The following is a 22,260-nucleotide window of genomic DNA, read 5'->3' on the forward strand; positions in this document are numbered from 1 at the left end:
AAAAGAGCATATAGGGGTTCTAAAAATGTTTCCAATAAGCTTCATGGACAAAATCAGCTTCTACTTGTGAAAAGCAAATTATGAAGATCAAGCCACAAGCAAAATGTTATTAAAGCTCTTCTGGAGGTCAGGAAAATGCCACAGGAACAGTTACACCAAGCTCAGAACTTTTTAAAAGTTCTTGAGTACAAAATGAAGAAATGCCAATTTTTATAAAAGAGATGACTTCCTATCAATAACACTCAACTATATAGGAAGAAGATGATCACTGTTATCAACAACTTCAACAAATATTTCAAACTCGCAAATGAAAGAGGCTTAAGAGATATATGTATGCTCATTACACATTAGGAAAAGACTGAATGTGCCCAAATGAGTAAGGTGAAATTTTGTTTTTGTGACAGGGTTTCATTGAAGCACAGGCTATTCTGAAACTTTTCATGTACCCCACACTAAGCTGGAACTCGATGAAATCCTCTGCTTTACTCAGTCTCCTGAGCCATATGCCTGCCATAAGTGAAATAAGGACTAATGTAACAGCTGGTAAACAGTACACAACACCTATATACAATTATTCCCCTACCCCTTTGATTGTTATTCATTCATTCATTTTGAATAAATGAATTAGCCCTGGCTGGTCTGGAACTCATTATATAGACCAGGTTGGTCTGGAACTCAGAGAGATCCACCTGCCTCTGCCTCCTGAGTGCTGGGATTAAAAGCGTGTGCCACCACACTGGGCCTCCCTACCCCTTTTTAAAACTCTGGAAGCTATTTTACTTTACCTAAGGAACTTTTTCCTTAGCCTGCCAATTCAGATGAATGGTTTTTTATACACTTTTTCTATTAATGCTGCAAATAACATATAATAATATTTAAACAACTCACCTATGATTTATCATTAGCTTTAAGTAACCAAAACCCTAATATAAGTGCATTACTTAAGTATCCATGTAGCAAAATTAGGGAAAATGCAATATAATCAATAAACTTAATTAACTAATTCTCACTATAAGAAATATGAAAGGGACACAGTTCTCCCTGGGAGACTGGGCAAGTGGCTAAGCATTTTTGTTTTGTTTTGTTTTTAATATATTATTTATTATTTTTATTTTATGTGTATGAGTATATTGCCTGCATGTATGAAAGTGCACCCATACTGTACAATGCTCAAGGAGATCAGAAGAGGGCATCAGATCACCTGAAACTGGAGTTACAGATGGTTGTTAGCTGCCATAGGGGTGCTGGGAATCAAACCCAGATTCTCTGCAAGAACAGCCATTGCTCTTAACCCCTGAACCATCTCTCCAGCCCCAGGTGTTAAGCACTGTTAAAACATTGTTAAAAAAAAAAAAAAATCATTATTAGAAGCAGGACGTCAATCCCAGCACTTGGGAGGCAGAAACAGGCGGATTTCTGTGAGTTCAAGGCCAGCCTGGTCTACACAGTGAGTTCCAGGACAGCTGGGGCTACAGGGAGACCCTGTCTCAAAAAGACCAATTAATTAATTAATTAATTAATTAAAATTTTGAAATGAACAAACAAGCAAAAAAAATCAATAAAACAAATCACTATTGATAAAAAGGTTTCCCTTCCAGCCCTCTTTTTACTTTTGGAGACAGAGTTTTCACTTAATTACCCAGGATGGCCCTGAATTCATTCTATAGCCCAAACTAGCCTTGAACTTGTAATTATTCTGCCCCAGGCCAGACTGATAAATTCTTTAAGTTCTAATTGTAAATACTACTTCTAATGTTTCATTTTCCAGTGAATAAACCAAAGTGCTGGCAGATCAGACTATATGATGTCCTAGCTGGCAGCTGTCGGACTGTTGCCCTGGCTGCCTTGAGCAAAAAGACCCTTGGTCAGTCAGCTGGACCACCCTTATGCCAACAGTGGCCATTATGAACACTCCACAGATGCCTTGAGAAAACTGCACAATGACTGCAACCGATTGCTCCAGCTCCTGAAGGTGCAGCCTCAGCCAGGACTATTTCAAACAATTTGTACTGACTTTGCTATCACAAGTCTCAGTGAACTGAAGATGACTCTCCAACCATTTCCACTTGGGTAGAAGATGAACAAGTCCCCTGACGGCCTAGGGGAGGGACTGATGTGACTGGTGCCAATGCTGTGATTGGTACAAGCAAAATCTTCATTTGCATATGCAAGATATGCTGTGATTAGTGCAAACACATCCTCCATCTCTGACCATATGAGCAGGCTGTTTGACTCACTTAGTGACTGGCAAGGAGACCACCCTGTTATATTTCCCCTAGTGTTGCAACTCTAAGGCCAATAAAAGGCTTCTTTCTAGCAGTCCTTTCTTGCTACTTTTAGCAAGGAGGGCTGAGCTGGTAACACAAAGAAGCAGCAGAGTCAGTAAAGCAGCAGGGCCCACAGATTGCAGGCCAAATGCAAAAGTGGCAAGGTAGTTGGCTGTCTGACAGCTAAGAGGAGGCAGCTGAAGAGTTTTTGAGAACTGCCAGGGCAGGAACAAGAGAGACAGTCGAAAGCACACAAAGAACAGAGCAGAGACTGAAGAATGACAGAGACTGCAAAAAGCCAAAAGAGAAACTATAGGCCCTGGTCAAGGGAAGATTTTTAAGAGTTGTCAAGTCTTAAAGACTGAAGGTCTCAGATGCCGCAGGGTCTAGGACTGTAAGACTGGCAGCTATCAAGGGCTGAGGAACCCCCACACCTAGGCAGACCCAGAAGCTGCAACACCAGCAGCTGCCAAGGGCTAAGGAATCCTAATGGCCTAGCTTAACTTTGTAGAGCTTTTGTAGTGCTGAGGAGCTAAAAGGCTAGAGGGCACCACCTGCTGCTGCAGCCTTACTGTCAAACAGGGTACAAAGGCTACTCAAGATCAGCACATAAAGCTCTTCTTATCTAGCTATGATTTCTATCAAGGTAAAACAAAAAGACCCCAGTCTGATAACAAGGGCATAAAGAAATTCAGTAGACGAGAAACAGATTCAGAAGACCGAGAATTTGCCTTAGGGCCTAGAGCAAATGGAAAAGGAGATGAAGGTAGGAAATCACCATTTTCAGGTACTCAAAACATTAATGTCTCTTAAGTTAGATATAAAAGCAACAACATAAAACTAAGCTGGCTGGCTTGTTTGCTTGGTTATGTTCTATAAATTCTAATTCATTTATATTACTGATTATTACTAGGTCAATTCAATTCTTGATTTTTCAACACTGGCTATGAAAGAGTAAAGAATTTCACTATAGTGTGCATCAAGCTCAAAATACAAAAATTGGGGCTGGAGAGATGGCTCAGACATTAAGAACACTGACTGCTCTTGCAGAGGACCCGGGTTTGATTCCCAACACCCACATGGCAGCTATGAACCATCCTTAACTCCAGTTCCAGGGGAATCCGAAGCCTTCTTCTGACCTCTGCAGCATTGCACAACACGGGTGCACTCACATACATGCAGGCAATACACTGATCCTGAGGGCATAGACAGTAAGAGAGAAGGAGACTATCTGTAACTTAATAGTGAAGCTTTTGGAGGGCTGGAGAGATGGCTCAATGGTTAAGAGCACTGGCTGCTCTTGCAGAGGACCTGGGTTCAGTTCCCAGCACCCACAGGCAGCTGACAGCTGTTTATAACTCCAGTTCCAGGGGATCCAACACCTTCTTCTGACCTCCATGGCACTGTATACATGTGGTGCACTTATATACATGCAGGCAAAATACTCATAAAAATAAACAAAAAAATTTTTTTAATAGTGCAGCTCCCCCCCTTCCTAGGTGGGATTCTGTGTCCTAAACACTGATTGTCCAAATCCCATTGTCTACAGCTTCATTCTGTTATTACTTATTCCAGGGAAAAAAAAAAATGGGAAAGGTCTCCAAGCACCATACCCCGTCTCACTTTCCCCAGATGAGTCAGGAAGACAAACCAAAGGAAACATCTGGGAAAAGACAGATATTTTTCTTGTTATTCTCTCTTACCAAAATAACAATATTAGGTAACCAATTACAACTACCATTTATTGAGTATTTTGAACCACCAGGCACTATGCAAAAGATCATTATACATTCATACACTCAGCTAATCTCAAAACAATCCCTATGACATAGGTTTTACTCATGAAAATGTGTAGATTGCCAGGGCTGGAGAGATGGTTCAGCAGTTAAAGGCATATACTGTTCTCGCAGAGGACCCAAGTTCAGTTTCCAGCACCTATGTTGGGTGGGTTGAAAGTCTCTGGCCTCTGTGGGTACCTGCATTTAAATGCACACACCCACACACTGACACATAATTAAAATTTTAAAATAAAAATATGCGAGGATTGTTAAAAAATGAAAAGCATGTGATGAAACAAAAGGGATTGATAAGTTAAAATTTAGGCTAGTGGTTTCCTTTGATAGGAGACATGGAGATAGGACAAAGTAGAAGAAAAAAATCCTGATCAGACAATGGATTTATTGGTGTTTTTACAAAGATATAATCAAATGGAAAAAACATGAAACAAAAGTAGCGCTATATAAACCGGGTGTGGTGGCACACGCCTTTAATCCCAGCACTCAGGAGGCAGAGGCAGGTGGATCACTGTGAGTTCAAGACGAGCCTGGTCTACATATCGAGTTCCTGGCCAGTTGGGGGCTACAGGGAGACCCTGTCTCAACACCCCCGACTCCACCACCACAAAAAAAGTAGTGCTATACAAGGACAGTGCACAGGCACATACAGCAGCCCTAAGGTTTAAACAGGATGATCTATTTTAAAGGACTCTAAGTTAGACCTGAAGAGATGGCTCAGTGGTTAAGAGCATTGGCTGTTCTTGCAGAAGACCCAGGTTCTGTTCCCAGCACCCACATGGCAGCTAACAATCATCTGTAACTCCAGTTCCAGGGGATCCGACACCCTCTTCTGGCTTCCGCAGGCATTGCACACATAGGTGAGCCGACTACATGCAGGCTCACATATAAAATAAAAGAGAGATGGCTCAGCAGTTAAGAACACTGGTTGTTCTTGCAGAAGACCTGGGTTCGCATCCCAGCACCCACATGGCAGCTAATAACTGTCCATAACTCCAGTTCCAGGGGATCCAATAGCCTCTTCTGACCTCCATGGGCATTGCAAGACATGGGTATACTTACCTACATATAGGAAATACATGCATACACATAAAATAAAAATAAATAAAAATAAATTTTTTAATTAAAAAAAAAGTTGAAAAAACGGGTCTTGGGGCTGGAGAGGTAACTCAGTGGTTAAGAGCACTGACTGCTCTTGCAGAGGACCTGGAGTTTGAGTCCCAGCACCCATTTTTTTTTTAAATGCTCATATTGGGGCTGGAGAGATAACTCAGAATTAAGAGCACTAACTGGTCTTCCAGAGGACTTGGGTTCAGTTCCAAGCACACACTGGTGGCTAACAACCATCCGTAACTCCAGTTCCAGGAGATTCAATGCCCTCTTCTGATCTCCACAGGCACTGTACAACATGGGTGCATGCACATGCACGCAATACATTCATACACATAAAATAAAAAATAAGGAAAAAAGGTCTCTAAGTTATTACTCCTTTTGGACTATGAATCTCCATTTCACCCTTATTGATCTGAGAACTGGTATTCAACTTACTTTGGGGTCAGAAAGTTAAAACCAAAATTGTCAGAAAGTTCATTTCCTTTGTAACTTTGCTCAAGAATATCCGATTTTCTTTTTAATGTTAAAGTTGTACACAACTAATACTGATTTATACCTATGCAGAAATGAAAAACAAAAGAAAAAAAAATTGTAAGTAGGGCATTTGTGTTCAATTGTTAAGCAACTAAATGGAAGTATCTGTGCTAAAAAGGATGATACTTTGTATAACGAATGCCTTAAAATATAACAAAAAAGTGAACTAATGCTCAAAACCTAATTATCAAGGCTGGAGAGATGGGTCCGCAGTTAAAAGCACTGGCTGCTCTTGCAGAGGATATTCAGTTCCCAGCACCCACATGGCAGCTAACAATTATCTATAACTCTATTTCCATGGGATGCAACACCCTCTGACCTCCACAGGCATTGCATGCACATAGTGCATTCACATACATGCAGGCAAAAGACTCATAAAATAAAAATAAATTTAAAACCCTAATTATCAGATGTAGACACTGTCTATGGTCATACCACCCTGAACATGCCTCATAATCAGATGTATACACCACAGTGAAAAATCCACTTGCGCCAGGCATGGTGGAGTACGCCTTTAATCCCAGTGGCAGATCAGGCAGATCAGGCTCAGAGGCAGGCAGATCTCTGAGTTCAAGGCCAGTCTGGTCTACATAGTGAGCTCCAGGACAGCTGGGGCTACAGGGAGACCCTGTCTCAAAAAGACCAAAAAAAAAAAAAAAAATCCACTTGTAAACACTTATATCTTGTTTTATATATGAGCAATTTAAAAAATTATTTTTATTTTATGTGCATGAGTGTTTTGCCTAAATGTATGTAAATGCGCCACGAGTGTGCAATGCCCACAGAGTCCAGAAGGGGATATCAAATCTCCTGGAACTAGAGGTATGGATGGTTGCTAGCCACCAGTGTGTGCTGGGAACTGAACCCAAGTCCTCTGGATGAGCAGCTAGTGCTCTTAATTCTGAGTTATCTCTCCAGCCCCATTATGAGCATTTTTAAAACACCCCCATTACCCTTGTAAATATGATGAAACCATAAGGCATCTGAAAGTTTTCTTAAGCTCCTCCTGCAAAACTTCCTCCCCCCGCAAAAAAAAAAAGAAGAAGAAGAAGGCTTGAGAAATAATTGCCTTATTCTTCCACTTTTCCATTAACTATCTCAATTGGCTGTTGAATTCCAAAGCCACCAAGGTTTCACATCAGACACTCTAAAACAAAGTGCCTGACATCTCCAGTGTGCCAACAATTCCGCATTGAAGAGACAGCATTCATTTGTTAAAAACAAAAAAACCAGGTTTGACAGTCATCATACTTGGCATCTCCAATGGAAAAATGTACTGGCTACAGATCCACTAGATTATTTTGTTTCTGAAAGATTACAGAGTCCAAGAATAACTGTAGGTGATACTCTGTTTTAACAAAATTTTTTCAGTTTTTAACTGTAAAAACTAGTTTATTGGGCTAGACAGATGGCTCAGGGGTTAAGAACATTGACTGTTCTTGCAGAAGACCAGGGTTCAAATCTCAGCACCCACATGTCAGCTAACAACTGTCTGAAACTCCAGTTCCAGGGGATCTGATGGCCTCGTCTGTGTTCTGTGGGCATTGCACGACATGGGTGCACTCACATACATGCAGGCAATATGCTCATACACATAAAATAAAAATAATAAATAAAACTATTTAAAAAAAAACTAGTTTAGTAGTTTGCTATCATATATATTTATTCACATTACTTTTTCCAGATTATAATTTATTATTTTCCCAAAACATACTAGTGTTCTATGATTTTATTTTTATTTATTTAATTTTATCTTTATTTTATAGATAAAGAGTTTTGCCTCCATGTATGTAAATGTACCGTGTGTGTAATGCTGGAAGAGACCAGAAGAGGGTGTCAGATCCCCTGGAACTGACAGTCATTAGCTGCCATGTAGATGCTGGGAACAGAAACCAAGTTCTCTGAGAGAGCAGCCAGAGCTCTTAACCACTGAGCCATCTCTCCAGTCCCTCTAATAATTTTAAGTAATATAAAACAGAACATATTATACCAATTTGGGAAACAAGAAAACTAATGAGTTCCAGACATTTTAATATGATATAACAAATATTTTTCTCCTTAGGCATTACTTTTCACACGCGTGCACGTGCACACGCACACACACATACACACACACACACACACACACACACACAAACTTCACAATTATTTTCTAAACAATTCAGCCATTTAATTATCTACATTTTAGGGCTGGGGATGTAGTTTTAAAGACTGACTCATGCTATCAAGCTTGGTAGCAAGTATCCTTACCTGCTAAGTTATTTCTCTGGCACCTCCACATTATTTTTTGAGACAGGGTCTCTCACTAGACCTAGAGCTCACTGATTCAGCAAGGATGGATGACCAGCAAGTTCCAGGAATTCACCTCTCCCTTTGTAATGCTAGGATTACAGTTGTATGACACCAGATCTGACTTTTTATGTGGGTGCTAGAGATCCAAACTGAGGTCTTCATGACTATGCAGCAAATACTTTACCAACTGAGCCACATTGTTTTTAAAATTACTTAAGTCTGGGGCTGGAGAGATGGCTCAGCGGTGAAGAACACTGGTTGTTCTTGCAGAAGACCCAGGCTCGAATCCCAGCAACCACATGGCAGCTAACAAGTGTCTCCATTCCAGGGGATCCAACAGCCTCTTCTGTCCTCCAGGGGCATTGCATGACACAGGTGCACTTACCTATATGCAGGCAATACACGCATACACATAAAATTTAAAAAAATAATAAAATATTTTAAAAATTACTTAAGTCTGTTCCAGAAGAAACAAAACTCTTAGTTAAGTCATAGAGAATACGTGAAATATTTAAGGCTTATTTACAATTTCCAAAAGCCTTACGTGAATACTTTTTCAAGAACACTCAAACTATAAACTGGGCATAGTAGTACAGAGCTGTAATCCTAACACTCAGCAAACTGAAGCAGGAAAATCAAGAGTATCTCATGAAAGAACGACAACAAAAAAACAAAAGATAAACAACAAACTCAAAGTACAGAATAAAATAGAATTCAAGAGAGGTCAGGAGGGCCCAGAAAATAGTATCAGAAACTCAGTAGGGAAGAAGGAAAGGTATCTATGGGGGATAGTAGGAGACCCAGCAAGGAGTTTCAGAGCCTAAACAGGATGAGGAAAGCATAACTGGAGAGGAAGAAAAGGGTGGTACAGAGACCAAGTAACATGTGGCAAGGTCTGTGAAAGAGAACTCTGTGCACACGCGTTTGTGTGTGAGTGTGTGTGTGTGTGTGTGTGTGTGTGTGTGTGTGTGTGTGTTGTAAAAGCCAACAGAATGAAGAATGAATCTGTGCAGATGGCTCAACTTGGGATGTTGAAGTCCAATAAAATGGGAATGAAAAAAGAATCCATGCATGACACAGAAGAGGGTAGTCCAGTTTATGAGGCTGGAAACCTAGTACATGTGTAGATAGCCCAGCTCAGGTGAAAGCCTAAGCAGAATAAGAAGGGTATATGTGGGGAACAGTGGGGAAATCCCAGCATGAATACCAGAGAGAGGAGAGCAAGGAGGGTTATCTATGTGGGAGGCACTCTACATACAGTGCAGGACCTAAGGAGTAATGAGGGTACCCACATAAAAGGCTGATGAAGGCTGGGTATCAGAGCTTACACTGCAGATGAAGAACACACCCATGTGAGTAGTAGGACATAGTGTGTAAAGTTGTAATTCAAGCAAGTACAGGGACTTGGTGTTCATCCAAGGCTGTAGAGAGTAAGCAGGATGAGAAGGGCATTGATGTAGGAAGCCTGGCTCATGTGGGAATACCAGAGACCAAGCAAAACAAAGAAGACATTTCATTTATTTATTTATGTATATTAGCATATTGCCTGCATGTATGTAAGTGCACCCATGTCATGCAATGCCCATGGAGGTCAGAAGAGAGCACCAGATTCTCAGGAACTGGAGTTATAGATGGTTGTTAGCCACCATGTGGGTGCTGGGAACCAAATCCTGGTCCTCTACAAGGGCAACCAGTGCTCTAACCACTAACCACTAAGTCAGCCCCCCAGCTCCAAAGAAGGCATTTTCACAGATGTACAACTTGGTTTTAGCATGGCATGTTGGTGTTCAAATGGAGTTAAGGAAGATGTCTACAGAAGTCAAGGGAGCAGAAGTGAAGAGCTGTTTTAAGCAGAGTATCAGAACTTTAGTAATGTGAAGACAGGAGGCAAGGTGCTTATTAGGGCTGTCCAAAGTGAAGAAGAACAAAAGTAAGGTAGAAAGTATCCACAGGCAAGCAAGAAGAGAGCTCTGAGTTTTTGTTTGTTTGCTTTTTTTCTCCCCAGTTGTGACTGCAGACAGGATCCAAAGAGGAGGTGTACAGTCTCTTCTCTGGGTTTTATGGAGAGCTCCTTTACCCTTCTGTGTTGGCCTCTTAAAGTACTGTGTCAACCTTAAAAGGGCACAGGAAAGGGCAGAGCTCTGAGTTTTAAGAGGTTATAATAGGCACAATGTTCAGAGTTAGGTAATTAATGTGTCAGAAAGGGAAAGACAGTAGCAGTATGAGATTAGTAACACAGAGATTGATCAAGTAAGCAAACTATTTAAAATCAAAGAGGGCCAGCATAGGCTACACAGTGAGAAGGCCAGGCTCAAAAACAAAGTAAATGAATGTATCAAAGGAAATAAATTTAGCAGGGTAAGGAAGAAGAAACAAGCAGATCTCTGCAAGTTCAAGGCCTGCTTGGTCTACATAGTGAGTTCCAGACCAGCCAGGGCTACATAATGAGACTCTGTCTCACAAAAACAAAACAAAATGAACCAAGATAGCCTGTTCTTGAGGACTGAAACAGGAGGCTGACCTCTTTCCTCCACATGCACCCCTACCACACACAGAGGCATGCACACTCCCACCCAAATAAACAATTATGTCAATTATGTACACATACAGCATCTGTGCATACGGGGGCACACACACACACACACACACACACACACACACAATAACCTACATTGCTCTTTCTTTTGTCACAATTTCTGTTTAAAAAAATCAAATACAATAAAACCAAATACTTTGGTGGAGAAAAATGTCAGGGTCTTGGTTTAAAAACAACAAAAATGTAGGACTGGAGAGATGGCTTAGAAGTTAAGTGTGCTTGCTGCTCTTGCAGATAACTTAAGGTTCAAATCCTAACCCACATGGCAGCTCACAACTACCTATAACTCCATTTCCAGGGGAGCTGACACCTTCTTCTGACCTACACGGCACTGAACATATGTAGTATACACACATGCGCGCACACACAAAAAAACACATAAAAAACATTCATGGGATGCTGGGCGTGGTGGCGCACACCTGTAGTCCCAGCACTTGGGAGGTAGAGGCAGGCAGATCTCTGTGAGTTCAAGGCCAGCCTGGTCTACATAGTGAGTTCCAAAATAGCTGGGGCTACAGGGAGACCATGTCTCAAAAAAAAAAACACTCATGGGGCTCAGCGACTAAAAGCACTGGCTGCTCTTCCAAAAGTCCTGCTACTTGGCTTCTGTCCACAACACTCCATTCAAATTGCTGCTACCAATAAACCCCTAATTAACTGACTCAGTCTCTCCTGATATGCTGACCACTGCTGCTCTCAGGAAGCTACTCTCTCCACTATCTTGTTTCTTTTCTTCCTTCACTGGATTCTCTTACATCCACCCCTCTCTTCATGCCCAATCACTATTTTGATGAGAAACGAATTCTCTACCTTCTTTCTCACTCTTTTCTCCTAGATGCAGAATTCCAGCACTTTGGTTCCACTCCCCTGAACTAATAATCTCACCTGGTCTGACTCGATTGTCTCCTCATTCCTCTTTGTTACAGTTTATTATCTGCACTGTAATCCAAACAATCTATTCAATACCTACTTCAGATGAAATCGCTCCTCAGCTTCCATCACAGCATAAAATTCTTTAATATCTATCCTTCTAACATTACTGCCTACAATTCTTCTTACCCACTCTGCTCCAGCAACACTCCTCCCTATTTCTTCAATTTTTACCCTGGTACCTACCCAGCCTGAACACCTCTATACTTCTTCAGCTAGAAAATTATTTCTCTAGATATTCCCATTGCTTACTCACTCTTTCCTTTTAGGTCTCTGTACTTCAAACGAAGCATCACTTAAAGTATTCTGACCACTCTATTTTTTAAAAATCATCCTAGTGCTTTCTTTTCTTTCTTAATCTGCTTTACCATTTTGGTTCCTTGAATTCTTTGAGATAGGACATAGAATATAAAGTTGACCCTTTCTAAAGTGTATGATAGAGTACATTTTATATAACCACAAAGTTGTGCAGCTTTTGTCACTACCTAATTCCAGAACATTTTCATGATCCCAAAAGAAACCCTCCACACCCATTAGAGGTTATCCTCCATAGCCAAACATTCCAAGTCCCTGGCAACCAATAATTGTCATTGTTTCTAGGGATTTACCTATTTTCACCCCTGACATTTTATAATTATTTGTTTATTATCTGTTTCCAAACACCAGAATATAAACCAGTGTGGAAAAGGCTTGATTTTCTTTGCTTCTATAGTCTCAATATCCCACAAATATCTCAATTTCAACATGCCCCAAACTGAACTCATTGTCTTTTGCTGTTTTATTTTTAGCACGAACAATTATTTTAAAGTAGCACTTTTGAAACTGTAGAAATTGTACACCCATCTGCTCTATCAAAATGGATCTGTGGGTAAAGGCACCTGCTGCCAAGCCTGACAACCGGAGTTCAATCCCCAGAACCCACATAGTAGGAGAGAATTGAACCCTACAAGTTGTCCTCTGACCCCAATAGGTTCTTACCCACCACAAAATAAATGAATAAAACATAATTAAAAAAATTTTTAGTTCAGCCTAAATTTGGGGCTTCGCACATGCTAGGCAAGTTTCAACACTGTATATACAGATACTCGGTAAGTAATCTTGGCTGAAGTTAGATTTTTTTCAAAAAATATACTAAAGGGGCTGGAGAGATGGCTTAGCAGTTAAGAGCACTGACTGCTCTTTCAGAGGACCTGGGTTTGATTCCCAGCACCCACATGGCGGCTACAAACCCTCCTTAATTCCAGTTCCAGGGAATCGGAAGCCCTCTTCTGACCTCTGTGGGCATTGTACGACACGGGTGCACTCACATACATGCAGGCTATACACTCATTCACATAAAATAAAAATAATGTTTAAAAAATATATATTAAAGCAGGACACTTTTCTTTTTTTTTTTTGAAACATCTGTGTAGCCCTGGCTGATCTGGAACTCACTATGTAGATATGTAGACTAGTGCTGGTATTAAAGATGTGCACCATCATGCCCAGCTAAAGCTTTAAAAAAAAATTACTCAAATATACTTAAAGAAATATTTTATTATTAGGGTGTGCTTGGTGGCACATGCCTTTAGTCCCAGCACTTGGGATCGAGGCCAGCGTGGTCTACATAGTGAGTTCCAGGCCAGCTGGACCTACAGGAAGACCCTGTCTCAAAAAAGACCAAAAAAATATATTTTATTATTTGTGTGTGTGTAAATCTGTGCATATGTGTGCAGGTGCCCTTAGAGGCCAAAAGAGAACACCAGATACCTAGAGCTGGAGTTACAAGTGGTTGTGAGCTGCCCCAAATGGATGTTAGGAACCAAACTCCAGCCCTCTGAAAGAGCTTTTTTTTTTAATTATTGGTCTCGATGTATGTAGGTGCACCCATGTGTGCAATGCCCAAGGAAGCCAGAAGAGGGCACTGGATCCCCGGGAACTGGAGTTACATATGGCTGTTAGCTGCCATGTGGGTGCTGGAAACCAAACTGGGGTCTTCTGCAAGAGCAATCAGTGCTCTTAACTACTAAGCCATCTCTCCATCCCCTAAGACACTTTTTATTAAAAAGCAAAAATAAATCTGACTCATCTATTAACACCAGATTGAGTAAGTCTCTTTACCATCTATCCTGGATTTATAAGATGGAGGTGATAACTATAGCTCCCAGATATTAAAATGATTAAATGAAATAGCAAGTCAAAGTGCTCTATAAACTACATGCAAAGTATGATATAGTAATAGCGAAAATTACCTACTTTCTTTCTCTCCTATTATCTAAACTCCAGCTTTTAAAAATTTATTTAGGGGCTGGAGAAATGGCTCAGCGGTTAAGAACACTGGCTGTTCTTACAGAAGACCCGGGCTCGAATCCCAGCACCCACATGGCAACTAACAACTGTCCGTAACTCCAGTTCCAGGGGCTCGGACAGCCTCTTCTGACCTCCTCGGGCATTGCAGCATAACACGGGTGCACTTACCTACATGCAGGCAATACACACACACACATAAAATAAAAATAATAAAAATTTTTTTTAATTTATTTATTCTGTGTAGTATGTATGCCTGCAAGAGTTTATGAGCCCATAGGAGCCAGAGGGCATCAGATCCCTGGAACTGGAGTTACAGGTGGTTGTGAGTCAGAACAGCCGGGAACAGAACCCAGGTCCTCTGCAAGATTAGTAAGTGCTGTTAACCACTGAGCCATCTCTCTAGTCCCTAAATCCCAAACTCCTTTTTTCTCCAATATTTTATTTTATATATGTGTATGAGTGTGTTGCCTGCATGTGTGTAAGTGCACCTGTGTTGTGCAATGTCTGAGGAGGTCAGAAGAGGCTTTGGATTCCCCTGGAACTGGAGTTATATATAGTTGTTAGCCACCACCTGGGTGCTGGGAATCGGACCCAGGTCCTCTGCAAGAGTAGCCAGGGCTCTTAATCACTGAGCCCCAAATCCCAGGTTCTTAAACATGGGTTGTATAACTGAACCAGAAGGTTAAGAAATATTTGACAATGCCAGGTATGGTAGTCATACCTGTAATTCCAGCATTTGGAAGGCAGAGGCAGGAGGACTGCCACAAGTTCAGTACAACCTGGTCTACATTGTGAGTTCCAGACACCCAGAGCTAAATAACAAGACCTATCTTGGGGCTAGAGAGGTGGCTCTGTAATTAAGAGCATTGTTGCTCTTGCAGAAGACCTGGGTTCAGTTCCCAGCACCCACATGGTGGCTAACAACCATCTAGAGCTCCAGTTCCAGGGTATGCAATGCCCTCTTCTTACCTCTGTGGGCACTGTATGCATATGGTATACATACATATGTGTAGGCAAATCTTCTTACACATAAAAATAAATAATTCTTGGGGCTGGAGAGATAGCTCAGGGGTTAAGAGCACTAGCTGTTGTTCTGGTCCCAACACCCACATGGTAGCTAACTATTGTCCATAACTACACCCTCTTCTGGTCTCTATGGGCATTGCATGACACAGGCATTGCATGACACACTTATAAACATTCCAGCAAAAAACACTCATATACATAAAAGGGAGGGAAAAAAAATTCATTTTTTTTTTTTTTTAAAGACTAACTCAGGCCGGGCATGGTGGTGCACATCTTTAATCCCAGCACTTGGGAGGCAGAGACAGGTGGATCTTTGTGAGTTTGAGGCCAGCCTGGTCCACATAGTGAGTTCCAGGACAGCTGGGGCTACAAGGAGACCCTGTCTCAAAAAAAGACAAAAAAAAAAAAAAAAAAAGACTCTAACTCAAAATTACAATTTGGCAACATAAATTTCTGAATATCTAATGACCAAAAATTCAAATATAAGGCCAGGTGTGGTGGTGCATGCCTTTAATCCCAGTACTTGGAAGGCAGAGGCAGATGAATCTCTGAGTTCGAGGCCTGGTCTCCATAGAGAAGACCAAAAATAATAATAATAATAATAATTCAAATGCATAAATAATCCAAGGTATTTCTGGCAGCAATTTCATGTTGCTCTATACAACTTTACCACAGCCTTGGTTCAGAACACATTCTTTGCAAATGCTGTCACATCATATAACTCCAATAAATACTAGCTGAAATACCTTGGCTCATAATCAAGATTATTGTATTTTATGAATTGCTATGTTTTTACTGTAGTTTTCTGCTCTTACAGGAACATAATACTAGAGCAGAAGCTATAGCTTAGTGGTATAGCCCTTGCCTAGTAAGTGACAGGCCTTGGGTATTTGATCTCCAGCACCACCAAAAAGGAAATACAATGATTTAATTATGGAAAACAAAGACAATATTTTCTACTGTCACTCTTCAGTATGGAGGTATCAAATTAGTGTATCTGAGCACTGTATGGTGGTACACACCTATAATCTCAGCACCTGAGAGGCAGAAGAAGGAGGATTGCTGCAAATTCAAGGCCAGTTTGGGCTACACAATGAATTACAGGTCAGCCAGGCCTACTTATTAAGATCCTGTCATAAATAAATAAATCAGCAAATAAATATTAAAAATTAGCTTAGTTATCTTTAGATTATTTTATGACAGAATGTTTGATCTTAAAAACAGTTCCATATGTTGCTGAATTGCACACATACAAAAAATAATTAAATGAGTTTTGGCCTGAGATTAAGACAAAATTTCCAACAATTTCTGAAGTGGCACTAAGCACACTTCTGCCATTTTATACTACGTATTTATGCCAAGTGGCATTATTAGCACTGATAATTATAAAATCAAACATCAATCCGGAGGTTGGAGAGATGGCTCAGTGGTTAACAGCACTGGGTGTTCTTACAGAAGACCTGGATTTGGTTCCCAGCACTCATGTGGTGCCTTAAATCATCTGTTATTCCAGTTTCAGGGCATCTGACACCCTCTTCTGGCCTCCATGGGTACTGCATGCAGGCGGTACATTTACATATATACAGGCAAAACACTCATACACATAAAATAAAAATATCAATCAGCTCTGAAAAAGACTGAATATGGTCAGGCATAGTAGCAAAACCTGTAATCTCAGCACTCATGAGGCAAAAGCAGATGATCTCTGTGAGTGTGAGACCAGCTTGGTTTACATAGCAAATTCCAGGTAAGCCAGGACCGCATAGTGAGACCCTGTCTCAAGAAAGTAAATAAATACATAAATAAAAATAAAGTACTGAATATGATCTACATATTGTGGTATCAAATATCAGTCATGATTGAATTCTTTTTTTTTTGTTGGTCCTTTTGAGGCAGGGTCTCCCTATAACCACAGCTGGCCTGGAATTCACTAAGTTGGCCTTGATCTTACAGGGATCTGACTGCCCCTGTGGAGATTAAAGGCGTAGGCCACCACAACATATTCATCTTAATATCCAAATTTGCTTTTACCTTTAATAAGTGGTAAAATTATATGTATGCCAAATAATTGTTTTAAAATAAATGTATGCTTTATTATTAGTAAATGTATACTGATTTTTTTGCTTGTTTGAGACAGGGTCTCCCTTTAGCCCCCAGCTATCCTAGCAAAGAGTGGGCCATCATACACAGTTTGTATACTGATTTTATATACCTATGTACCCAGGGTTCCCATAAAAATAACTCAGGCTTGAAAAGCAGTTTTAAATAGAAAAAGTTTAAGAAGTCCTGATCTAAATAACCCTACCTCTATTGTTTATCATAACACACACATATAAAATAACTTTCTCATTTGGCAGTATACTAGAAACCAAATAGTCATAATTCCAGTTCTTGGCTATTGCATCTAACATGTAGTAGATTTTTGTGAACTTGTTAAAGTAGTCAAGTGCAAAGAGATTAATGAACAACCAGGAAGACTTACTAGTAAATTCAGTCCATTAATTATAGCTAAAATCAGCATCTGGAAGAAAATGGCTCTAATAAAAGACTAGGTCAAAATATGAATTTATGGAAGGAAAAAACTGATTCCACAGTTGTCCTCTGACCTCCACATGTGTGCTAGAGCATGTGTGCCCATACAATACATCATGCACACATACAAAAACAGTAATTTTTAAAAATTAAAATATAAATTTCTATATTAAACAAATTCTAGTAAGCTTGTATCTTGCAGGTTGTTTTGTTTTGTGGTAAGGTGTTATGGAGCCCAGGCTGGTCAACAAGTGACTACTGGCTGAGGATAACCTTCAATTCCTGATCCTCTGGCCTCTGCTGGGATTATAGGTATGAACCATCATTAAGACTGGCAAGCTTGGCCAGGCGTGGTGGTGCACACCTTTAACCCCAGCACTCGGGAGGCAGAGGCAGGTGGATCTCTGTGAGTTCAAGGCCAGCCTGGTTTATATAGCAAGTTCCAGGGGACAGCTGGGGCTACAGGGAGACCCTGTCTCAAAAAGACAAAAAAAAACAAAAAACAAAAAACAAACAAACAAACAAAAAACAGGCAAGCTTCACTTCTTTCAATGTACAAAACATCTTTTAATACTGAACTTAAGTCAATTTACCTTCTTTCTTTCTTCAATTTCATTTGTTTCCTTTTCATCTCCTGACTCTACATAGCAACCAGTTTTAGGATCAAATCAATTGCACCTGTATTCTCAGAATGACTGGTGACTCAAGCCTATAATCCTGGCTACTCTGGAAGTTCAGACAGGAGTACTGAAAGTTCAAGGCCTGACTGGGCTACAGAGTGAGTTCTAGACTAGCCCAGGCCATTTAATGAGACTGTCTCAAAATAAGCAAAAGAAAAGATGAAGATACAGGTCAGTGGTGCAGGACTCTCAATAGCGTGTGTGAGGCTCAGGTTCAATCCCCAGTGACGGGTGAACTCAAGTGGTGACTTCACGCTATTCATTTGGCAAATGTCCTTTCATTTCATCCCCTCCTTGATATTTCACTATAACATTTAAATAGAGAAACTCAGCAAAAGTCTCATTTTTAAAGTCTGAGATTTGTTCATTAACTCATGTATTCATATTTAGAAAGTATACACACATATGTAAAGTTCAAATCATATCAGAACCCTAAGATTGGTTTGGTTTTGTCAAAAAAGGCTAGAAAAAAAATACATTTTTAAACCTGGAATTTTCTTTTTCTTGTTTTGTTTTGACATAGGGTCTCACTCTATAGCACAGGATGGCTTTCAATCTACTGCCTCAGCCTCCTAAGTAGGGGAGATTACAGGCCTGTACCTCCTGGCCCAGTCATTTATAAACTTAGATAAAGGAAAAATAATACAGCTAAATACATAAAGATACACATATGTAAAACTGCTCTCCAGAGCATGTTTTATAAAAGCAGAAATTGGGAGGCATCCTAAATGTAAGTATAATCAATATAACTGATAAATAAATGATGATCCATGCACATGATGATATGATGCAGCCACTAAAAAACAGAGACCTGGACCACACAGAATGTCTACAACACAATGTTCAGTGAAGCAGGCTACAAATAGTATAATATCGTTAAAAAGGAGAAAAAACAATCCAAGACTGAAGAGATGACTCAGTGGTTAAGAACACATATTGTTCTTCCAGAGAACTCAAATTCTGTTCCCAGCACCTTTATCAGGTTGCTCACAACCATCTGTAATTCTAGCTCCAGGGAATCTGACTTCTTCTTCAGGCCTCTGAAGGCACTGCACACACAGGTGCACTTACATACATGTAGAGGAAATTCATATATAAAAAATAAAATAAATAATAAAATTTTGGCATTTTGGTTGGTTGGTTTTTTGAGTTTGGGGTGTTTATTTTTTGTTTTGAGACAGGGTCTCCCTGTAGCCCCAGCTGGTCTGGAACTCACTCTGTAGACCAGCCTGGCCTAGATCTCACAGAGATCCAAGATCCACCTGCCTCTGCTTCCCAAGCACTGGGATTAAAGGCATTCACCACCACACCCAGCTGTTACCTATTTATTAACCTAGAGCATGTTCAAATACACATAAGAAAAAAAATTAGCTGATAAAATTCAGTTATTTGGCTGGGCATGGTAGCGCACACCTTTGATCCCAGCACTCACTCTGTGAGTTCGGAGGCCAGCCTGGTCTACATAGTGAGTTCCAGGACAGCAGGGGCTACAGGGTTTAAAAAAAAAAAAAAAAAAAAAAAAAAGTTCAGTTATTTAAGAATGAATTAGTATATATCCATTAGCCAACAGAAATAAAAGTATAAAAAGATCTATTGCACATGAAAATGATAATAGCGAGACAAGGTTTAGTGGAGCATGCCTTTCATCTCAGCAGAGGCAGAGGCAGGTGGATCAAGACCAGACTGGTCTACATAGTGAGTTCCAGGCCAGCTGTGACTGGTGACCCTGTCTTAAAAAACAAAATGAAAGAAAAATTAAATAAATTCTTTTTAAAGTTAATAGTGTTATTCCCATGTGGTAGAATTAATTATTTTCTCTTCTACTTATATGCTTTATAATTTTCACAGTAGCCTTTTTGGAATAACATTAAATACAAAACTCAGGAAGCTGAACCAGGAGGACTGTAAATTCAAGGCCAGCCTATGCTATACAGCTAGTCAGTCTTTTTTAAAAAAGCAAGTCTGGGAATATAACTCAATGGTAGTGTCTTCTTGGCAAGCACAAGATCCTAGGTTCAATCCCCAGTATAGAACAAACAACAAAACTAAAAAAGAACACCACCACTCCTTTTTAGGGCCAGTAATATAGCTCAGTGGTACAGTGCTTGCCTCGTACGTGTATGGACCTAAATTCATGCACACATGCATGTGCACATGCACACACACAGAAGTATTTCAAAGCATAATTATGCAAGCGGGAGAGATGGCTTGCACTGGCTGCTCTTGTAGAAGTCCTGGGTTTGATTTCCAGCACGCACACGGCAGCTAACAACCATGTGTTTCCAGTTCCAGAGGATCTGATGCCCTCTTCTAACCTCTGCAAGCATTGCATGATACAGATGTACTTACACATATGAAAGCAATACACTCACACATGTAAAATAAAAATAATAAAAATTTAAAAAGTATAATTTTGCTTAACCTGAAAAATAAGCTTTAATTTTTTTTTTTTTTTTTTTTTTTTTTTTTTTTTTTTTTCGTAGCCCCAGCTGGCTTGGAGCTCACTATGTAGACCAGCCTGCCTCTGCCTTCCGAGGATTAAAGGCATGTACCACCATGACCTGTGCTTTAATTTTTCTATTAAAAAAAAAAAAAAAAAAACTTAAACTGGCTGGAGAAATGGCTCAGTGGTTAAGAACACTGGCTGTTATTGCAGAGAACTCAGGTTGGGTTCTTAGCATCCACATGGTAGCTAATAACTGTCCATAGTTCCAGTCCCAGGGGATCTTAGACCCTCTTCTGGCCTCCTCGAACTTTGCATGCATGTAGTATACTTACATACATGCAGGTGAAACACTCATAACATATAAAAATGTTTAAAAATCATATAAGCTTTCATATAAAATTATCTCATGTAAAGTAAAATAAAATTTGGCACGGTCTCATTATGCAGCCCAGGCTGGCCTCAGAGATCCACCTGCCTCTTTCTGCCTCTGCCTCTGGAGTGCTGGGATTAATTAAAGGCATGCCCCACTATGCCTGGCCCCTCCCCCAAGATATGCTAATGTTCATAGAAAACAAACATTAAACTACCCAACAGTGCCCTTAGCTCTTCAGTGAAAAGAATTATATCTAAATTTAATTTCATAAGTATCTAAGATCCTCACTGACCTCTACCAATGTCTAATTAATATAAATACAAGCACAAGAACACCTTTTTTTTTTTTTTTTCCCAGTCTTTTTCTTGAGACAGGGTCTCCCTGTAGCCCCAGCTGTCCTGGAACTCACTACGTAGACCAGACTGGCTTTGAACTCACAGTAATCCACCTGCCTCTGCCTGCCGAGTGCTGGGATTACTCCCGGCATGAACACCTTTTGGAGACAGAAGAACTTATACTTTCCATAGCTACAAAAGTGTGTCTAACTTCATTAATGTAGATTTTCTTCTTTCTAGCTCACTGCCACAATCTGTGATATTTATTGGAAAACTGCAATCCTCTTGCCATTATTAAATATAAGCATTTGCTTTCTATAAATCAACAAAATGAATCAACCATGCCATAGTGAAAATACTATTCCATCTAATCTAAATGAGGTTAATATGTCGACTTCATAAATTTTTCATGAAGTCATTTCTCTGGCTTATCAAAATTTAGTTTTGATTATTAAAGATGTAGCACTGTAGCCAAGCATGATGGCTCATGCTTGCAATCCCAGCACTTGGGAAACTGAGGCAGGAGGATCAGGAATGTAAAGTCATCCCTCAGCTGTACAGTGAATTTGAGGTCATGCTGAGCTACTTGAAACCCTGTCTTTTAAAAAAAGGCAGCCCAATGTGGTAGTAGCTCATGCCTTTAATCCTAGGATGCAGAGGCAGGCAGATCCAGGCATACAGTTCCAGGCCCAGGTCAGCTGAGGCTACAGAGAAACTGAGCTGGATGACTCAGTGGTTAAGAGCACTGGCTGTTCTTGCAGAGGACTTGGGTTCCATTACCAGCACCCACATGGTGGCTTCACAATTATCTATCTGTAATTCCAGTTCCAGGGGATCTGATGCCCTCTTCTGGCCTCTACCAACACTGCACAACATGGGTACACTTACATATATGCATGCAAAATACACATACACATAAAATAAACATATATAATTTAAGCCGGGCATGGTGGCACATGCCTGTAGTCCCAGCACTTGGGAGGAAGGCAGGTGGATCTCTGTGAGTTCAAGGCCAGCCTGGTCTACACAGTGAGTTCCAGGGCAGCTGGGGATA

The 22,260-nt window shown here is 40.3% G+C and overlaps 1 protein-coding gene and 1 non-coding gene across 13 annotated transcripts in view; both read right to left on the reverse strand.

The window, feature by feature from the left end:
* Nfat5 (nuclear factor of activated T cells 5) overlaps positions 1 to 22,260 on the reverse strand; it is a 113,540-nt gene that overhangs the window by 70,528 nt on the left and 20,752 nt on the right. The gene's annotated exons all lie outside the window — the stretch shown is intronic.
* Positions 10,003 to 10,124, reverse strand: LOC115070543. The gene has a single exon (XR_003849704.1). It is a non-coding gene; the product is annotated as a small nucleolar RNA SNORA26 (small nucleolar RNA).

Source organism: Nannospalax galili, unplaced genomic scaffold, assembly GCF_000622305.1.
Source record: "Nannospalax galili isolate Female #2095 unplaced genomic scaffold, S.galili_v1.0 scaffold410, whole genome shotgun sequence".
Taxonomy (NCBI): domain Eukaryota; kingdom Metazoa; phylum Chordata; class Mammalia; order Rodentia; family Spalacidae; genus Nannospalax; species Nannospalax galili.